Source organism: Felis catus, chromosome A3 (genome assembly GCF_018350175.1).
Source record: "Felis catus isolate Fca126 chromosome A3, F.catus_Fca126_mat1.0, whole genome shotgun sequence".
NCBI lineage: Eukaryota > Metazoa > Chordata > Mammalia > Carnivora > Felidae > Felis > Felis catus.
Window position 1 is genome coordinate 43,211,095 of NC_058370.1, and position 12,699 is coordinate 43,223,793.

A 12,699-nucleotide genomic window follows, 5' to 3' on the forward strand; every position below is an offset into this window, starting at 1 on the left:
CACTAAAAACCAATTTTCAAATCTTTTAAAATTATGCCTTCTGCCCTCCCCGTCCCCACCCGCAGACCTGGCCTCTTGCTCGGAGCCATTATCCCTGTTTAATCTGAGAGCATTAACCTCTATAAACCTATTATAGTTCTAGGAAAACATGTCAACATATGACCTGTGGTTCCATATGTGTTGACTCTGGTAAATACAGGAAGAGGGTTAGTTGTAAGTCATTGTGTTTCTAGGTAACCAGTTTGCCTACTGGCTTTAAGTGGAGTTGGAGGGAGGTAATTTGTTGGAATCGCTGTGTCTTTCCACCTGAGCAATTAACATTTGATTATAACCTGCCCTCTGCCCCCCCCCCCCCAAGAAACAGTGAAGCAAGGGAATAGTTTGAACTTTAAAAGAAACACTTCAGGGGCGCCTGGGTGGTTCAGTTGGTGGAGCGCCCGACTCTTGGTTTCGGCTCAGGTGGTGATCTCATGGTTCCGGAGATGGGACCCATGAAGGGCTTTGCGCTGACAGCAAAGAGCTTGCTTGGGATTCATTCTCTTCTCTTCTCTTCTCTTCTCTTCTCTTCTCTTCTCTTCTCTTCTCTTCTCTTCTCTTCTCTCTCTCCCTCGCTGCCCCTCCCCCGCTTGCATGCACACACACTCTCAAAATAAAGAAAAAAAATTTTTTTAAATAAACACTTAAGTTGTTTGGAGCTGGTGCCCTAAAGAGAACTGCTGTCTTAATCACTAAGTACAAGTTAGAACTGACTCTCCCTGTCTCCCTCTTCCCTCCCCTCTTTCCAGCCTCAGAGTCCTGCACCTTAAGCAAAAACCATATGCTGCTGCCGCTGGAAGTCTCACCTTCGGAACCTCTTAGGTGATTTCTACTCTAGAAGGGAGCTTGAGAAAAGCTCTCTGGGGAGATGTCCCTGATGGACAAAAAGGTCTGTGTGGTGGCTTGACAACAGCAGTTATCAGGCTTGAGGATTGCATTTGTAAAGATCCAGTCATAAAAAATGATATTCTGGATCAGGCTAGGCTTTGAGCTTTTGCCTCTTTGCTCAAGAGACAGGTAGGTTAGAGAGAAAATAACAGAGCATTACAGATGACTTTAAAAGCCCTTGTCTTTTTGTTCCCCAAATCCCATTTAACCTTGCCCCTGAGACACCATCGTAAATTTGGTATATACCTTTCCGGTGTGTCCTTTTATAGTTTTACTCCCCTTGTTGGTCTCAATGAATAATATACAGTTTTGCTTCCTCGTTTTGATTTTTGCTTAATCTCAGTATTTGATTTTGAGATGCGTACCGGTTGACCGCTTCTAGGTCTAGTGCATGGCTTTAACGGCTCTGCAGCATTCCCTCGTGATTTATTGTCTCCTAATGCACTGTTTAGGCTAACAGACACTGCTGCAGTGGATTCCCTCCTATATGTGTGTGGTGTGTGTTTCCGGGTGCACACGAGGCACGTGCAGTGTAGTGGAAGCAGGTCAAAGGTTGGGGCTCTGCTGCTTAATAGCTCTGTAACCTCGATCAAGGTGCTTGACCTTTGTGTGCCTGGATTCCTCCTTGGTAAGTTGGTGGGGGGGGGGGGATGGGAGAGTTGTAAGGAGCAAATGAGGTAAGCACTTAGGGCAGGGCCTGGCACATAGTGGGGACAAAGTAAACGTTAGCCGTCATCATCATAATCAGATGATCGAATCTCCGTGTGTCGTGGCTGGGTCACATAATGTGCACAGCATGAACATTACCGCCAAATTCCTCCAAAATAGTGCTATCAACTCACTCTTCCACCGGTGCTTTCTGAAATTCCCTGCTGTCCCACACATTCACTAACCCAAGAGTTTTAGGACTTTTTTGTGCCAACATGATGGGGTGAGAATAGTTACTTTTTATTTTGAACAGCGTTATAGTTTGAATAAAATTTGCTTTAAAGCGGGGTTGCCATCTAGTGGTGGGAAAAGCAGACTGCAGTTATGTGGCACAAGCCAAATACCGGTGAACCTACCTGTATCTTGGGGTTCATTTAGGCATTTGCATCACTACCACAGGTCTAGTTGGAATTGAGGCAACTGTGTGAGGGTTCTTCTCTTTCCCCACTTTTAAGCAGCTCGTGATTTTTCTCCCCATCTTCTCTGGCACAGCAACATGGAGACCTGTCTGTGCAACCCCGTGCGCACGGCCTCACAGCCCAATGAATCTGGGTCACTGGCTCAGAAAAGAGGAGTGAGATAAATTAGGAACGAGGCTATTTACAAACTGGCAGGAGACTGTGGCTCCCAGCAGGGCAGGCTTTCCTTGAGCAATCCTAACCTCCCCCCTGGGCAAGTGGTCAAGTAAGCGCCTGCATCAGCCTCCTTCCCTCAAACCACCACAGAGGGCTGACCAGGGTCCCAGTTATCGCCCTTCCAAATCAGGCACTTGGACTGTCTGCTGTGAAGACTTTTAAAATCATAGCCTACAAGATTTAAGAGCGTGTGACAATGTTAGTGGTTAATCATCAAAGGCATAGGTACATTTTTAAAGATCTGTACAAAAATGTTCCATGAAAGATAAAGGTATAAATAAAGCAATGTTACTGAAAGGTTATATAACCTTAGGCATTTAATCAAGTACTGTTACTAAATTAATGGGAATATTAAAAGAAAAAGTCTCAACAAGCAGCATAGGTCAGCTGTGATTAGAAACAGCCACTCGGGCTGATCTAGACTGTCCCTTAGCAGCAGGCTCGTGCCCATTTCCTTAAAAAAAAATTTTTTTTTAATGTTTGTTCATTTTTGAGAGACAGAGAGAAAGAGAGTGCAAGCAGAGGCGGGGCAGAGAGAGACAGAATGCGAAGCAGGCTCCAGGCTCAGCTGTCAGCACAGAGTTTAACACGGGGCTCAAACTCACAAATGGCCAGATCATGACCTGAGCCAAAGTCGGACGCTTAACCGAGCCACCCAGGTGCTCCCAGCTCACGCCCATTTCTAAGCTGTTATTTTGCGAATGCCTTTGCCTCAAATAACTTCCCTTCCTCCCTTTGTTCAGCCAGATCTTAATTTTCTAAGTGTTCGGGTCTAAACCCAATCCTCCCTCAAGTCTTCCCAACTCCGCAAGAAAGAAGATGCTGTGGTGTCGAAAGCAGGGGCCTCAGCATCAGGCAGACACCGAATCCGGCCTGCTGCCTGTTTCTGTACAGTCTGTGAGCTGAGGACTGTTTTCACATTTGAAATGTTTGACGGGTGCCTGGGTGGCTCAGTCAGTTAAGTGTCTGACTTCGGCTCGGGTCACGATCTCACGGGTTTTGAGTTCGAGCCCTGTTGGGCTCTGTGCTGACAGCTCAGAGCGTGGAGCCTGCTTCGAATTCTGTGTCTCCCTCTCCTTCTGCCTCTCCTCCACTTGTGGTCGGTCTCTCTCTCAAAAATAAATAAAATGTAAAAAAAAAAAAAAAATTGTTGAAATGTTTGAAAAAAGTCACAAGCAGACTAGTGACACAAGAAAATTATAAAAATTCTAAATTCATTGTCCAAAAATAAAGTGTTATTGGAACACAGCGACACCCACTTGTTTTTATATTGTTTGTGGCTGCAGAGTTAAGTATTTGCAACAAAGGCTGTAGGACCTGCAAAGTGTGAGGTATTTGTTATCTGGGCTTTTACAGAAAATGTTGGCCGTCCCCTGGTCTGGATGAGAGAGAGCTGATGGTGGCTTGGGCAAGAGAGGTGGCAGGAAATGCCGGGCAAGAGCCAGATCCGAGATATACTTTGGGAGCCTTGCCTGGCCATTTGGATGAGCAGGGTGAGGACAAAGTATAAATGAAGGGTAGCTCCTGGGTTCAGGGCTTGAGCAGGTGGGTGTCATTTGCTAGAATGGGAAAGACGAGAGAGAGAACAAACCAGGTGAAATCCTAGCTCTTCCCCTTGCCGACAGCATCATTAGCTCAATTTGCAGTTACAAATCACCCCGAAATTAGTGGCTTCAAACTTATTTCTCCTGAGTCCGAGGACAAGCTTGGCACTTCTGGTCTGGGGACCGAGCTGAGGTCGATCTAGGGTAGCTCAACATCAGCCGGGGCCACGGAGATGCCTGGCCCTGCACCTCCCATCCTCCAGTGGGCTAGCCTGGGCTCGCTCAGAAGGCAGTGCCGGAAGGGGTTCCCAGGAGCTGCAAAAGAACAAGCCCCAGTGCACTGTGCTTTTCAAGCCTGTCTGGGTCACATTCACTGAAGCCCCAGTTCTCAGGAGGCGGGGGGCCGTTAATTCCACTCATCACTTCTTGACGAGAAAAGCCAGAAAGTCACACTGCAAAGGGGTGTGGATCCAGGGAAGGGAAGAACTGGGGGCATGTTTACAATCTACCGTGCTGATGGTGTGACTCAGGCAAGTTACCCAAAGTCTTTGGGCCTTGGTTTTCTCATCTGTAAATAGGCAAGACAACGACTTCATAAAGTTTTTATAAGGATTAGAAATAACAAATGTAGGGGTGCCTGGGTGGCTCGGTGGGCTAAGTGTCTGACCTGATTTCAGCTCAGGTCATGATCTCATGGTCGTGAGATCCAGCCCTGCCTCTGGCTCTGCTGCGGAGCCTGCTTGGGATTCTCTGTCTCTGCCCCTCCCCCACTTACCCACGCGGGCACACGCACTGCTCTCTCTCCCGCTGTCTCAAAAATAATTTTTAAAACTAACAAATGTAAAGTTGTTGGCATATAACAGATATTCAATAGTAACTGTTTTATTATGATAACGAATAATGATCAAGTTTAATAATCTCTACTAGGGACTAGTATTTCCTAAACTTCACTCTTGTGCCAGGATTTTGGCCATGTTTGAGGATCACTGAGGTTCTTATTTAGGCCAGATCCGAGGCCTGCTACCTCTTTGTTAGAAGAGGGTCTTCAAGAAAAAGTTGCCAAAGAAAACCTGACGTTTTCTTCTCCATATAACCAGCAGGATAGAAGACTTTGACCGCGTGCTAACACTTTCACCAGTGTTCTCTCCACAGTAGCACATAAAATGTGCAGTACAGAAATGGTCTGAAGTCATTTAGGAAACACGAGGCCAGACCAGAGACAGGAGGAGAGAATCGCTTCCCACCCTCATGAAGGCCCAGGAGACCTCTGAAGGGTAGGAAGAGGAGGGAGAGAAAAGGGACGTTTGGGGGACCCTGGGTTCCTCAACTGAAGAACGTAGTTAGGATCATCATACCTGCCTCACTGAGTTGCTGTAAGAACTAATCAAGGGCCTGTAAATCACAGTGCATCTCAGTCTATAAAGTAGTATATAAATGGGGCAGATTATGAGAATATTCCCCGAGGCTAGGCATAAAGAAGTGCACAAAGAGGCGGGCCATAGAGGAAGGGAGAGGTCGCTCACTAGCCACTGGGACAGCTTACAAGATGTTGGCACGCTCCCCTCCCACGCGGTCTTCAAATCCCACCCAGTTGTAGGACATGAGTTGGGGAGACAGGGCCAGTGGCCTCTCCAACCACCTTCCAGCTCCAGGACCCTCTGATTTGTCACCAGGGCCATCAGCCAGCTCTCCCTCCTAGTCTGGCACCTCAGGTGTTACTGAACATGTGGGACTGAGAGGCCTCCGCCCGCTCCTGCGCCGTGTAGCTTTCTGTGCTGAACGCCCAGGAAGAGTTTGCTAGTGAGGAATCCCACGTGTCCAGCCTCACAGAAGGCAGCCGCCATGTGAGTGCAGTTCTACACGTATGTAACCCTGCATTCATATCTGCTCTCAAGCCCCCACTCATCTTCCCTGCTCTGCAAAGGTTCCCGGTACCCTCAGCGGTGATCTGCGTCTCGCGGCATTTGACGCAGGCCTCTGCGCCCCTGTTCACCTCGTCTACTTTCTAACCATCTCCCCTACTAGGCTACGAACAAGGATCTGGTTTAATATGCCCTCTGCTCCACGCCTGGGTGGCTCAGTTGGCTAAGCATCCAACTCTTGACTGCGGGGCTCAGGTCATGATCACATGGTTTGTGAGTTTCAGCCTCGCATGGGGCTCCACCCAGACAGTGCAGAGTCTGCTTGGGATTCTCTCTCTCTCTCTCTCTCTCTCAAAATCCATAAATAAAAACTTAAAAAAAAAAGTCCTCTGCCCCAGTGCTAGCACAGCACCCGACTGGGGCAGACGACAGACAGGGCTGGTTGGCGGAGCGAACCCTGTCTCGCCCCACCCGAACACCCTCGGCACTTAACTGTTCCACATGACGGTGCAGTGGACTGAATGTTTGTGTCACTCCGAATTCACACGTGGAAGCCTTAATCCCAGTGTGATGGTATTTGGAGGCCGGGTCTCCGGGAGGTGATTAGGTCACGAGGGTGGAGACCTATGAGTGGAATTATTAGTGCCCTTCTAGGAAGAAGCCAGAGAGCCAGCTTGCCGTCTTCCCACCATGTGAGAATATGAGATCGATGGCAGTCCACAACCAGGACGCGGGCGTTCACTAGAACCTGGCCATGCCAACACGCTGATCTTGGACTTCCAGCCCCCAGAACTGTGAGGAATGAATTTCCATAGTTTATAAGCCACCCAGTCTATGGTGCATTGTTAGAGCAGCCTGAACTAAGCCAGATGTCTCCTAGGAAGCTGAGAGCTGCCTGAAGGTTCTGTCCAGTGGCAGGCCAGGCTGAGGTTCCATGGAGGAAGTCCCCTGCAGCCACCCTCAGCCAACAGGAGAAACACAGGAGTTGGTGGATGAACAGCCCCGCCTCCTCACACCACAGGTGGGACAGCCCCGTCGAGGTCACTTGCTCACTGACACACCCCGTGTTGCCTTTCTTCTCTCCCCTATCTCACCTCCTCGCCACCCTGTCACATTCCCTGGGGCCAAATAACTACTGTCTCGGGGTCTGCTTCTGGGACAGTTGGTGAGTTGGTTGATTGGATGTAGCTAAGGATGCTTAGCAGCAAAGAAAGAAATGGAAGCCAGCTTGCCCGCTGTCCCTTAGCACATGCTGCTGCTTCCGCAGTGTCTAGACTACGTTGGAGCACGTGCACAGCCAACAGCTCTGGCACAGGAAAAAGCACTTCTCAGCTGTCCCCACCATCCTGCTATTTGTCATCCCATCCATCTGCTGTCCCCACGAAACGCTCACCCACGTCAGCTAAAATGGTGCACTGGGCTTGGAATCAGTTGGGAAAATGTCAGGCCGGTGGAAGAGAGGGGGGATCCGAAATAGCAACTGTGCGGACCATGGGGACCACACAGATCTGCCCCTTCACCTGGAAGGCACTCCTGGGGAGTTGTCGCGGAGAAGGGGGTGCAGATGGGCCCTGGGAATCAGGAGGAGTGGGGGAAGGGCCCTACGTTCTTCCTCCTGGCACCCGGGTGCTCTTTGCCCCTTCCTAAGCCTGGCTTAGTGTCAGCTACTGCTTCCTGCCCCCTCTTCGGGGACACAGGGCGCTCCCCAAACACAGAACTGGATCTGCTTAAAGTTGCTGTTTATTTGTAAACGTTCGGCTTACTTTTCCAATCAGCATTCCATGTAGAAGACGTGTAGGTTTCAGGCCCAAGGTCAGTGGCAGGAGGTACCGCATGGAACAGTGTGTGCCTTTATGAGCTGGGGATTGGCTGTTCTCTTCTCAGAAGAAAAGGGTCCTTCTAAAACCAAGGCTATTTTGATCGTAGAAGAGTGACTATTTATTATATCCATTCAACACGTTCATTCATTGTTATTCATTCATTCAAGAGTTACTCATACCCTTGAGTGCCTGTTACGAGCTGGGCACTGTCCTGAGCTCCGGGAAGGAAGCAGTGAGCAGAACAAAGACGATTCCCCCACCTTATGGAGATTACAGTCCGGTGGGAGAGATGGCGATAAACAAACGCATGTATGTATCAGTGTCCAGAAACTTGAAATGTGGTGAAGCAAAAGCAGAAGAGAGGAAACAGAAGGGTGCTACAGCTTGAGCGGTCAGGGAGTGTCCCAGGATCTACAGCTGGGTGACAAAGCACCTCAAGATGACTGTTGTTTTAACAACCATCATTTTATGATCTCCTGAGATTCTGTGGACTGACTGGGCCCGGCTGGGGGTTCTGCTGTTCCCCACAGGTTTTCGCTGGGGCTGCAGTCGGCTGAGGCCTCACTGAGCAGAAATATCCAAGACGCCTCACTCATGTGTCTGGCGTCTTGGCCGGGACAGCAAGGAGGCTGGGCTCTGCTGGAATGTCGGGACAGGTGGTCCCTTTCCCTGTCCAGGTGGCCTGTCCAGATGGCCCTTGCACATGGCCTCTCCAGCAGAGTGGCCAGACTTCTTCCATGGCAGCCCAGGGCTCCCCAAATTCAAAACGAGAAGCTGCCAGGCCATCTTATGGCTCAGGCCCAGAGTTGGCACAGCCTCACTCCTGACATTCTGTTGGTTCAAGTGGGTCACAGGGCCAGCATATACTCAGTGTGTGCATGCAAGGGACTGCACAGGGCAGTGGGCCCTGGGAGGCAGGGCTCACTGGGGGCCAGCCACCCAGAAGGCCTCACTGATTGTGTGACATCTGAGCAGAGGCCGGCATCAAGTGGAGGTGTGATATGGCGCGATCCAAGGGCATGCAAAGGCCCTGAGACAGGAGTGTGCTTGGGGTGTGTGAGGAGAGCACAGTCCGCTGCGGCAGGAACTGAGCGGTGAGCCATGAGGTCAAGGGGCAGCCGGGCGTCAGACCGCCTCAGCGACGCAGGCCATAAAAAAGGATTTGGGAGTTATCTCTAGTGTGACGGGAGGCCCGGGATGTGCTGAGGTACACGGTGCTCACCTGGTAACGCTGCCGGGTCCCAACTGTGGGTCAAGACTCCCTCTTCTCACTCCGACCTCCCAGGGTCACCCTATTTATTATTTTTTTTTTTTAATTTTTTTTTCAACGTTTATTTATTTTTGGGACAGAGAGAGACAGAGCATGAACAGGCGAGGGGCAGAGAGAGAGGGAGACACAGAATCGGAAACAGGCTCCAGGCTCTGAGCCATCAGCCCAGAGCCCGACGCAGGGCTCGAACTCACGGATGGCGAGATCGTGACCTGGCTGAAGTCGGTCGCTTAACCGACTGCGCCACCCAGGCGCCCCCAGGGTCACCCTATTTAAACTGCACCCTCCACCCCTCGCTGTCTCCCTGCGCCTCCTCTGATGATTTCTCCACGCACTCAGCACCGACTCCATATGTGCTATTTACTAATTTATCTTTTCTCTCTAGACTGTAAACTCGAAACAGTCCGGGATTTGGGGCTGTTCTGTCTGCAGGCCCCCCTAATGTTTGTTGTATGAATGATAAATCAGGCGTGTCTAGCTCACAGGTCTGGTGGGGAGGGTGTGCCCAGTAAATACTGAACTATTGAATTAATTTGGCAACAAAACAACTTTTATAATCCCACTATGCTTATCTAGAAGTTACCTTCCAGTAAGCAATTAGCCGGGGAAAACGAAGAAGAAAGGAAGAAATCCTTCATAGCAGCCTCAATAGTGACTAAAGGTCACAGGACAGCCCCTCATTTTATGATTCTAGTGTGCTCGATAAGCCGGTTATCGAGCAATTGTGGCCTGGAAAGACCTGGATCAAGGCGGGGGGGGGTGGGGGGCGGCTATGATAGGACAAGAAGGAAACCGATACCTGCCAGCAAGGGGAGGCAGAAAACTCCAAGTGAACACGGAAGGTACAGAGCAGAGCAGTCCCCGACGTAGACCTATGGGCCATGGATGCCATGCCTACAGATGGTATGACGGCAGGCCACATGTATGAGGATGACTGAGTCACTTTGAAAAGATCAGATTGCGCTGTCTCCTGAGACGAAGAGGCACACCTACCTGAGAAAGTCGTCCATTTACAGCACCCCCACCGCCTCTCACCGCGACCCCCCTTCTCCCAGGCGGCTCCTTATTCTCCACGGGGCTCCCGCACACCTCACCTTCTGCCCTGGCGTGCCCAGGGCTCTCGTCATCGCTGGAGTGTGACCGCGGCCAGCCTCCTGGATTCCTCTTTATTCCTCTCTCTCTGGTCCAGCAACACTCACGTTCCGCCTCCACCCCAGACCCGCCCACGACACCCCTCCACCTGCTCAACTTGTCCTTGTGCTCCCGAGGCACTTGGACGTCTCTGATTCCTCCTGACTCCGCTCCTCCCTGACCAGCGACACTCGCTCACTCCATCTCGGTGAATGGCACCACGATGCTCCCTGTGGCCCAGGCCAGAAACTTTAAAGCCGGTCCTGCCTGCTCTCTTGCTTCTCATAACTAGGGTGCCGTGTCATTCATTGTATAGGCTAGAACTGTCCCAGACAAACCTGGATGTGTGGTCTGTCCATCAACCCACATGCAATTCATCAGCAAACCCAGTTAGCTCTATTTTTAAGTACCCATCCGGCATCCGGCCAGCCTCCCCCGACCCTGCACTATCACCCTGGCCCAGCATTCATCCTGCCCTGCCTCGATTTTTGCAGTGGCCTCCTGACTGGTCTCCCCACTTCACCCGTGCCTCCCACCTCCAAATCTGTTCTCACAGCGGCCACAGCAAGCCCATTAAAACGTAAGTGAGATCGTGTTACTCCTCTGCTGAAAATTCTCACCGGTCTCCCAATTCATTGAGAGGAAAAGCCTAAGCCTTTACAATACGCTTGCAACTGGGGCTGCTCCCCCAACTTCTGACCTGGTTTATCTCCCCATCTCTTCTCACTCCCGCTTAAGCTACACTCATCCTCGCTCTTCAGACTAGTCCGGTTGGCTCCTGCTTCCTGGCTGTGCCCTTGCCGGTCCCTCTGCCTGGAAGACTTCCGCCAGGTAACCACTGGGCGTGCTCACTCCCGCCAGCTGCGCGCCGCGCCCCTGCCCCCTATTTAAAACGCCAAAAATCTCCACCAACGTCACCTATGCATCCTCATCCCAGCCCTCCTTGCCACGTGTGACAGTCCGCATTTTTTAAAAATGGCCATAGCAATGTGTATGCTCCCACAGACTCTTCTAGAAGCACTCCTCCCCTCCAAAGGGAGTCTTACTCCCCTCCCATTCGTTCAATACGGACCAACCTTAGGAACTCACTTCTACCAGATAAAATGTGGCAAAAGGGACACTGCAGGGTGGGCTCTTCATAGGCAATACAGCCTTCTCTCTCTCTCTCTCTCTCTGTCTCTCTTAGGGCATTCTCCCTGGTAGCCCATCACGTCAAAGGAAGCCCAAACTAGCCCACATGGAGAGACCATAAGGGGAGGCCCATGTGAGGAGGAATCAAGGCCCCAGCCACCATTCACCACCAGCTGCATGAGTGAACAAGCCTTTAGGTGGTTCATAGGCCCCAGGCTTCGAGTTTTCCAGCTCTGGCCCTGGCCATCACAGAGCAGAGAAAAGCCACCCCCTTGCCCTGCTCTGTGCCCTGCCCAAATCCCTGGCCCAAGAACCCCTAAGGTTTGGCACAGTCTGTTACATGGTCAGAGCAGCTAAAACATCAAACTTGATTTTTCTGTATATTAGCTAAGACTGTGTATATATACTTGCTTACTTCTTGTGTCTCCCCATAAGAAAACAGGAGCTCCTAGAGGGCAGGGATTTGTGTCCGTTCTTCCCCAGCCTCAGTATCTAGAAAAGTACCTGGCACACAGCGGGCACTCGGTAAATACTTGTTGAACAAACGAATCTTTGCTAATTAAAGAAAACTGCTCCGTACTATAATTGCAACACCTTCTGCTGAGGCACGCGACCTTTTCCTGAAGAAAGCGTCTCTGGTGTGTTTTGGACCAGCTCCCTGTTAAAAAATATCTCTTGTCAGCCATCTGGAAAATGATAAAGTTGGATCTATACCTCCCACTATGCGCCAGGAAACAGTCCAAACGGATCAAAGATTTATACGTGATAAAATGAAACCATTAAAGTCCTAGAAAAAGGCACGACAGAATTCCGATGGAACCTTGGAGGGGGAAGGCCTTTCTAACGACGACTCAATCTCTAGCAGCCATAAAAGAAAAAGATGGACCGATGCAAACTGCATAAAAATCACAAAACTTTTGTTTGGCCAAGAAAAAGCAGCATGAGCAAAATCAAAAGATAAATGACAACCTGGGAGGAAAGCCAGCAACTTCCATCACAAAGAGCTAAACCTCCTGATATAAACAAACAAGCAAACGCCTAGAAATTAGACAGAAATTAGAAAAGGGGGCCAACAGCTCAGTAGAAACATGGCCATTCAAGGCAGTTCACAGAAAAAGGAACCACAAAGGCCCTTAACCATGTGCAAAAACATTCAACCTCTTTCTCTCACGCATAACTTTACTCATGTAAAGTAAGACCCATCACATTGGCCCAAATCCTGAACCATGGTGACCCAGGACTGGCAGGCCGATGAGGAGAGGGCTGCTGTCACATGTCACCGGTGGGACTGCAGATTTTTTCGTGTCAATCAGTGTTATGGTGGATATGACTTAGCCCCGACAAGTACCTTTGTGGGAATTTATCCCATGGATAGGTTGGCACACATGTGAAATAACATACATATGAAATCACTCTCTGTAGCACCCTTCAAAGTAGCAAACCACTGGAAACAACAAAAATGTCCATCAGTAGGAGATGGGATGACCTACATTATGACACGTGCATACAACACAAGACTGGATGGCCGTAACGGAGAATGAGAACTTTGTTGTACTATTATGGGAGGACCTACCAGATGCATTATTGAAAGGAAAATGCAAGGTTCTGAACAGGATGCATGATGCTATCTACTAATTCTAAAACACCTGGAGAATAATACTTGTATTCTTGTTT